The following is a 9,441-nucleotide window of genomic DNA, read 5'->3' as shown; positions in this document are numbered from 1 at the left end:
TATAACTTATCTGAGTACATTAAACATAAGTAACATATTTTCTATATAATAAACTTTATGGTACTTTGAAAGTAATTTTTTCTTCTTACTAAAAATGAGAAACAAGCTAACAGCTTATCTGATATGTATTAATATGATCAATTACAGACACAAAAGGTAGCGTGAACATAACAGAACACACTGTGGCGCCCATAATATCCCTCATGGAACTATTTCTGAGAAAAAATATTGTATATTTTACGTACCTAACTTATGACTAGGATGGCAAACAAGCTGACGACGCACCTGATGGAAAGTGGTAACTATCAGCTATAGACATGAACAGTATCATGAACTAACAGAGTATACTGTGTCACCCAGGATACCCCTCATTCCTTGCTACTCCTGAGGACTAAGTCTCCATGTTAGTCTGTAACATATGTATGCCCTGTAATTTCATTTCCCACCCTTTAAATTAAGCAATGCAGGTACAGTTGTCTAATGTGCATAAGTATATTTATTTCTTTGACCATCCCGGAATTGTTTTATGCCCACTCTAAGATGTAAGCGGAGCGTTCAGCTATGACATAACATGTGTAAAAGATACATATATACCTTGTTTAAGGAGCCAGCTCACCCTGGTCTTTAATACGCAAATGTTAATGAGTCAAAAGCGTGAGGGTAACAGAGGAGCCATGTAGATGACTTCTGTATTCTATTCTTTGATAAAAATAGTAATAGCTTAAGAAACGATATCAATTAATTCGAAACGGTGTCCTGGTAAAGTTCACCGACATATCTCTCCATAGACTTACCTAGTCTCACAAATTGTCATTGCCTTAGCTTTATTTATGTGGTGTGTAGGTAAATAAAATAAACTCGTCGACAACTTCGAGCGTAGACTGTTGGCAATCATAACCGGTACCTAAACGTAACCGGTCTTGGATGAATATTAAATCTGGTTCTGAGTCCGTTCGTAACGTTTTTGAGACTGTTTCACAGTTTATTAGAAAGAGTTTGAGGACCGCTAGCCTCATGGAAAATACTAAAAAGATAGTTGAAACTTTTGTGATTTTGTCACATCTTTCACGGCATATCTTGTCCCAGTCAGCGTCATGATGACAAACAGAATAAAATAATTATACAATGACTAAAATCAGTTCATTACCTGTAGATAACACAATTTTAGTGGGGGGAAGGGATTGTTAGTAATGCGGACTGCCAGAACTATTATCAAGCAATATGCCCTCTCAAGTTGACCGTTGACGTGGGGGGCACGTGTAGGTCGACCTCTTGAAACAATCACGTTGAATTCCAGGTGCATTCGTCACGATGGGCTAACTTACTTCACTGGTGGGGGGAAAGGAATAAATAATGGGGTCTAACTGCCCCATTGCTAGCAATACACCTTATCAGGTCGACCTCTACGTGGTTCCCCCTGGAAACCATCGTCGTTAATTCTAGTGCAATTCGTTACGATGGGCTAACTGACCTGCTTTCATCGTCATCTATCATCCCTCACTGGTACCCCGCCAGCGTATACCGTTAGCACATGCGGGGTGACCATTTCATTATCACCTATTAAAAAAAACTTTACTGATGCCCCGCTAGCGTAAACCAATAGCGTAGATGGGCTAACCATTCCATTAGTATCCTTTAAAAAAAAACAACAATTTTAGTGAATAAAGGTTTATTTATTTATTTAACACAATTGCACCCATATTACATGAATGTTGAAGTTTTCAATAATTATATTATAGATAGATAGATAAATACTCTTTATTGCATCCTCCAAAAGATTAGAATAGTAAACTTATTATAAATACAAACAATCACGAGAAATTATCAAAGTGAGAAAACAATGGGTGACCTTATCGCTAAAAGTTATTTCTTTCAGGCAATCTTTGGATGGAGAGGAGTAATTATAAACAGTTTGATCGGAGGCACGATGAAAATTCTATTTTTAAACGCATATGGAGATATATAGTACAAGAGGCTGTTTTATTGTTAAACAGTCTTTTCCGGACAACATTTGGTTAGAAGGAATTAAAGAATGAATGGGTAGGTAGCGCGTTAAAAAAATGTGTAAGGCTAAGTTTATCCATATATATTAAAAGTAATGTTTATGTATTATATGTGCATTTATTATGTGTATGTTATATTTATATTGTGTATTGCCCTAATGTGTTACTATGTATAATTGTCACATATTTTTCACCACATCTGCTCTTCATACGCTTTCTGTTTTTACCCAATGGTTAGCTGGTAGAGAATGCCATATGGCATTAAGCTCGCCATTTGTACAAAATTTTATTGTGCAATAAAGAATAAATAAATAAATAAACATACGTAGATAAGTACATTTATATCCATACATAAATTCTTAATAAATGTTTTAGTTATCATCATATCCGCCCTTAACTGTCCACTGCTGAATATAAGCCTCCACCTTGGGGGGTTTTTTTAGCAGTTGCCACGCTTGGTAGGCGGATTGGCAACCGCAGTTAGGCTTTAGAAATATTTTAAGAGGGACGCTGTCCATCCCTCGCCCTCCCTAAGTCGCCTCTTACGATACCCACGAAAAAGGAAGGGGTGGCCTATTCTATCCCGGGACAATACGGCCAAGTTTTTAGTTACACTTATAATTTAATACTGTATACATATTATAAATGCATAAAATTATCAGCATACCAATATCATCATCATCATCATTTACGATCTCTTAGCTAATGTTTACATTCATAAAATTATACCTAAGTTATTACTTCATTATTGATGGTATTCCATTAATAAAACTTAACAAAACTGAAGTTTAAGCAATATATGACAGAAGAAAATGACAAGATTTAAAAAAAATACGAACATATATCATACTTAATTAATTTATGATGAAAAACATTAAGTTCTAAATATATGTAGGTACCAAATTCTTTTGCAACAACCTTACGCATTCACTAATAAAACAATTTTCCATTATTGGAAAAGAGAGAAAATGGGTTGAGGCTGGTAATACCACGGTAAGTAGTTAATTTTAAATAAAAAAATATTTCGATCCTATTACTATACATCTAAACAATGGAATTTTCTGGATTAATAAATCAATAAATGCACTACTTGATGGTACAATAACACTACTTAGTGGCGTTGTCAGTTGCCAAAAGTTTTTAGGTCACGTTTGTGAAACACAAAGACCTTTGAAGTAATTATAAACCTGTAATATTCTAAGTTTATTCACATGGCCTCGGTTTTAAGTGCCCTTCGTAGCACGAACTATATGTCCAGTAACTAATAAGAGTACTTTAAATGTTCCAATATGACTAGAAATATAAAAGGTTGAGCCACATTGTTGACAACCTACTTGATGGAAAGTAATTACCACAATATGCCTTAGACTGTAATATATGCATGTAACATTGATAACACGGTACAAACAGGTATCCATGGGAATGGGGGGAGGGAATGTTAGTAATGCGGTTTACCAGACCCATTGTTAGCAATATACCCTGTCAGTTCGACCTCCACATGATTCCCCTCAGGAAACCATTGTGTTGAATTCCAGATGTATTCATCACGATAGGCTAACTGACCTGCTTTTTCATTCTCACCTACTAACTATATCATCCCTTACTGGTGCCCCGCCACCATATATCGTTAGCGCAGGCAGGTTTGTCATTCCATTATCATCCAGTAAAAAACACTTTGCGCAAGTATATTGCATTTTGGCCTACATTGGCATATTTATTTATGATAATTTTTGAAGAGAGGTCTTTAAAAATGGACATACATATTGTGATATGACTTTAGCAAAGTTTTACTCGCATTTTGCAGAGGCATCAGGCAATTCTGCGATGGGCACAGTCCTTAAGGTCTTTTCTCTAACACGCCTAAGATAAACTAATAGCTCATATTTGGTTCTAAGTTACTGTCGCCTATAAATGTAATTTTTTTTTATACAACTTAGAATGGCAAACAAGCTGATGGCCCACCTGATGGAAAGTGGTAACCGTCGCCTATAGATATGAGCAGTACCAAACATAGTATACTGGAACAGTATGATACCCATGATACTCCCCATGCGTTGCCATTCCTGAGGACTCAGGTGTTATTCCTCTGTACCCTGTAAATTCACGCTATATCCCACCCTTCAAACCGAAACACAGCCATGCAAACACAACTACTTCACGGCAGAAACACGATAGGGACAGAGGTGCCGAAGCAATCGACTTTTGTACAAAGTCTCCCTCTGGTAGCATATGGATATAGCATCATGGATATGCTGCATGGATAAGCACACAATATACTATAATAGCCATAGTACTTTTTAACTGTATTAAGTACCTATTTAAGTTTTAATCATAGATGTTTTAAACAAATGCTACCACTGTATATAGGTACTTTACGCGCCGATAGGGTCAAAAACCCTTAATAAGGTGCACCGGTTAAATTTAAATTCCTGTATAAAACGTATGTTGTTTTTACCATACATTTATACTTTTAAGTTTAAAGAGTTGACAAAATGATAGCTTTTTAACATTAAGGTATTTATGTACTTTTCGTAACAGCGGGACATTAAATTTTTGTATGTTGAGACACTTGCGGCTTTTATCTGTCGCTTATATTTAAAATATTTTGGATTTAATGAATGACAGAGATGAATATTATTGAATAATATTAAAAAAAATTCCAAGACATTTCATTCTTCAATAAAAAAAAATGTTTGCAGCCGACGTACGAACTTTGCAAACTAAGTAGGCATTAGACTAAAAGCTATAAAATAATGAATTATTTCTTATTTTATAAATCCTTCATTTCGAATGAAAGTGAGACAAAAGACCTCCATTATTTTAAAACAATCTTACATGTTATTAATTATTATATCACTTCATTATAAAACTAACATATTCACCATGGTCACACATAGTGTATTTATTGGTGATCATATAATTTCACAATCTATGTCTGAAAATTCAATATTTTGGAAATAATTTATGTTATTATTATCCTGAATATTTTTAACGCCGCTTTAAATGGCAGATAAGCTATCGGTCCACTTAATTTATTTAGGTACGTCAATAAAAACTAACTGTTTACATCACCCAATGACCAAAATCCGTGTATTGAGCTATAGTACATTTTATAGAGCCTGAAATCAAAAACAACTTAACCGATTTTTTTTTTTTTTTTATTTTATTTGTTGTACTTAATGGGTGGTTTGAAAGAAAAAAAAAACTTCAACTGAAAAATGTATAATTTAAAATAAATAATTTTTATGGAAGTCGCTATTTCGAAATATTGTTAATAGATGGCGTTGTAGGTGACAAGAAGTTTATCGTTACTATCAGAATTTTGATAGTTAAAATAAGTATTAGCTAAATTATAAGCATATGATACTTTTTGCACCAGAAATTAAAAAATGTAGGGAGTAGAATCATTCTGCTTTTATCATTATAATTATTTTTAAATTAATATTAGGAAACACACCTGGTTTAGTCTACACAAGAATCGTTTGTACAATTCTCGCATTAGGGCGACTTCACATCTATTAATAAATTTATTTATTTAAGTTCGTGGATTAAGACCGTCATTTGTTGGGTATAGGTTGTTAGCAACCATATTCATAAGTTTACATATATGCCAAAACATTATATACATTTCTGTTCTTTTTTTTTTTTTTTTTTTTATTACAACACAGGGGGCAAACGAGCATGCGGCTCACCTGATGGTAAGTGACTACCGCCGCCCATGATCACCCACAACACCAGCGGCATTGCAGGTGTGCTGCCGGCCTTTTAAAAAGGAATATACTCTTTTCTTGAAGGTTATGTTGTCGTATCGGTTCGGAAATACTGCTGCTGGAAGTTGATTCCAAAGAATGGTTGTGCGTGGAAGAAAGTGCCTTGAAAAACGCACGGTGGAAGACCGCCACTCGTCCAGATGATTGGGATGAAACTTTAGTTTGTGGCGGGTTGTACGGTGGTGAAAATCAGCAGCAGGTATCAATCCGAACAATTCCTCAGAACACTCCCCATGATAAATTCGGTAGAAGATGCACAGAGATGCAACATCTCTGCGCAGCTTCAGTGGATCAAGTCGGACAGTAAGGCGTTGACTATCGATAATTCGAGCCGCCCGACTTTGAATGCGGTCTAACGGAAGGAGTTGGTACTGTGGCGCTCCTGCCCACAGGTGAGAACAGTATTCCATATGCGGTCTGACTTGGGCTTTATATAATTTCAGGCGGTGTTCTGGCATGAAATATCGTCTCACCCTATTGAGCACTCCTAACTTCTTGGAAGCTATCTTAGCCTTCTCCTCCAGATGACCGCAAAACTGGACGTCGCAAGATATATCAACGCCCAGAATTCCTAGACTCGACTTTTTATCAAGGGAAGTGCCCTGAAAGTGAGGAGATACGACAAACGGCGTCTTTTTTGCGGTAAACGCGCAGACTTGTGTCTTTTTGGGGTTAAATTGGACAAGATTTTGTTCACCCCAGATCGAAACTTGATGGAGTGAAGTTTCGATTTCAGACACAAGTCTATTCCGGCACTCATCGGTATGTGCCCGCGAGATCCTTGCATGACCGGTATATAATGTATCTCCTGTACTGTCGTCTGCATAGCAATGAATATTACTTATCTGTAACATATCATTGATATGCAGAAGAAACAGAGTCGGAGATAGTACACAGCCTTGCGGGACACCAGCATTCAAAGGTTTTAAATCAGAGCATGCTCCGTCGACTACGACCTTAATGCTACGTTCCTTGAGAAAACTGGCGACCCAAATGCACAGTCTCGCAGGCAACCCAAATGAAGGTAGCTTTGAAAGCAGCGCTCTATGCCACACCCGATCAAAGGCCTTCGCGATATCCAGACTAACTGCTAAGGCCTCTCCCTTACTCTCGATAGCCACTGCCCATCGGTGTGTTAAGTAAGCTAAAAGATCACCGGCCGAACGTCCCTGTCGAAAGCCGTACTGGCGATCACAGATCAGCTGGTGTTCTTCTAGGTACCGGAGCAGTTGACGGTTAATGATGGATTCCATAACCTTCGAGAATAAGGAAGTGATAGCTATGGGCCTATAGTTAGCTGGATCTGAGCGATCTCCCTTTTTAGGGATCGGATGCACCAGAGCAGTCTTCCAAAACTTTGGGACTATGCCCGATGAGTAGCTAAGCCGAAAAAGACGCGTAAGAACCGGAGCCAACTCTGGAGCGCACGTCCTAAGCACAATTGGAGGAATACCATCGGGCCCACTCGACTTATGGATTTCGAGGGAGAAAAGTGCTCTACGCACTGAGCTATGCGTGAATTTAATGTCAGGCATAGAGCTCCTACAACACGTGATGGTCGGTGGTGATTTCTCCCCGTCATCCAATGTCGAGTTTAACGCAAAGATGGATCCAAGAAGATCGGCCTTTTCCTTAGCGTTCTGGGCCAACGAGTCATCCTCCCTGCGCAATGGTGGAAAAGATGACTTACAGAAATTCCCTTGTGCAGCTTTGGCAAGAGACCAGAAAGCTCGAGTTCCAGAGGGCAAACTAGCCAATCTCTTGCCAATTCTACTAATATGCTCTGACTTCGCTGTGGCTATAACTCTTTTGAAAGACCTAGAGGCAGAGTTATACTTCTTTTTAAGAGCACTGGTGTTAGGATCTCGCGACGCCACACCTTTAGCCCAGGTTAGGAAGCACTCCTGTTTCAGACGAGATGCTGTTCTACAAGAGGCTCCATACCAGGGCTGGGATTTCCCGCCGACGGGCACCACAGAGTTAGGAATAAATAATTCCATTCCCTGAAGCACCACATCAGCAATGGAATTGGCAATGGCGTCGGGATCATCCAGTGTGAAGCAAACCTGCCTCCATGGGTAAGATGCGAAAAAAATCCGCATCTCATCCCAGTCTGCTGACCTGTAGTGCCAAACACGACGTCTACCCGTGGAACGTGGTGGAATCGGACTCATGAGAGGCACCTCGCTCCGCACCAGACTGTGATCCGACGATCCAAGCGGAGCTTCGACGGAAATCACATAGTTGTCTGGGTGGGTGGTCAGCAGAAGGTCCAACAGTGAAGGTGAATGGTCCAACACATCAGGTATTCGCGTAGGCGAGGAAACAAGCTGCGTCAGACCATAAGCCAAAGCAAAGTCATGAACAGATCTTCCCGCATAGTCGGTTGTACGTGAACCAAGCCATTCGGTATGGTGGGCATTAAAATCGCCAAGAATCACGACTTCAGCGGAAGGAATCTGTTCGAGCAGGGAATCTGTAGCCATTTGGACGTGCTCAATGAGTTGGTCGGTTTCGATGTTACCGCTGTGGGACCTGTATAGGCATGCATAGACGCGAGGATGGTCATTGCAGTCTACGCGTAGCCATAAAATGGACAGGTCCGTACCTTCAAGAGTTCCAAGGCGGCGACAGCAGATATCCTCTCTGACATACGCGCATACACCGGCACGCGAAACAAAACAATGTTCAAGTTTATAGCCCGGGTACGTCAGGTATGAAGTTTCGTTTGGAGAGGATATCTGTGTCTCCGTTAGAAAGAGCAATGCCGGCCGCGCCGTTTCTAGGTGGTGGTGGACAGCGTTTAGGTTAGAATGTAATCCCCTAATATTGCAGAAGCTCACATTGAGCGAAGGGGATGCCGTAGAAATCTTGCTCCGTTTGCCCTTGGTTCCAAAGAGCGGAATTTTGCCCCCCCCAGAATACGCAGGGCAGCCCGAGCGTGGTTGCTCGAGAGAGGATTCTCCAGCAACATGGTTACTGGTACCTCCCTGGGGTATGTTATTTTTTTTTAATTCCACTGCCATGGTTGCGTGTTGTAGGATAGGGGGACGGGGTTGGGGAAAGGATTTTAGGAATAGGAAAGGGATGGGTATGGGATGGGTATGGGTATGTATTTTAAAGTATGTTCAGATATGACCGGAACCGCATTGACGACCCAGCCTGTGTATATTTTGTCTTTTATATTGTAAAAAAATTATATGTTCTTAATTATAATTCGTAATGTCGATATTATTCGACATCATACTGTGATTAGTTCTCACAACTATAAAAATTGCATATAATAAAGATAGTGTTCCACAAATTGTGGCAAAACCAGTTATTTTAATTTATAAACCACTGAACAGATTTGAATGAAATTGCTATGAGACTAGTTTGTAAGTATATCTTTTCAGATAGAAAGAAATGTTCTAAATCGGTTTACAACTAACGGAGTAAGAAGGTAACAAAAATAAAAAAAAAATGCAACCAGCAGATTGGGAATCTCTTTCTTTTTAAAGTTGATTAAATTTCCGTAAATGAAAAACGCTGCACGGAGCGGCGCGATGTTGCGATACAGTCGATTCCACACATAGCGGCATCGCGCGTAGTTTTTCCGCTTTTAATGTGCAAGGGGCTTTATTGTCCTTACCTTTTCCATACGTCGCATGTTTATATAAGAACTTGAA

Source organism: Galleria mellonella, unplaced genomic scaffold (genome assembly GCF_026898425.1).
Source record: "Galleria mellonella isolate WM207_F2 unplaced genomic scaffold, CSIRO_AGI_GalMel_v1 utg312, whole genome shotgun sequence".
Classification (NCBI taxonomy): Eukaryota; Metazoa; Arthropoda; class Insecta; order Lepidoptera; family Pyralidae; genus Galleria; species Galleria mellonella.
This window is presented reverse-complemented; position numbering follows the sequence as displayed.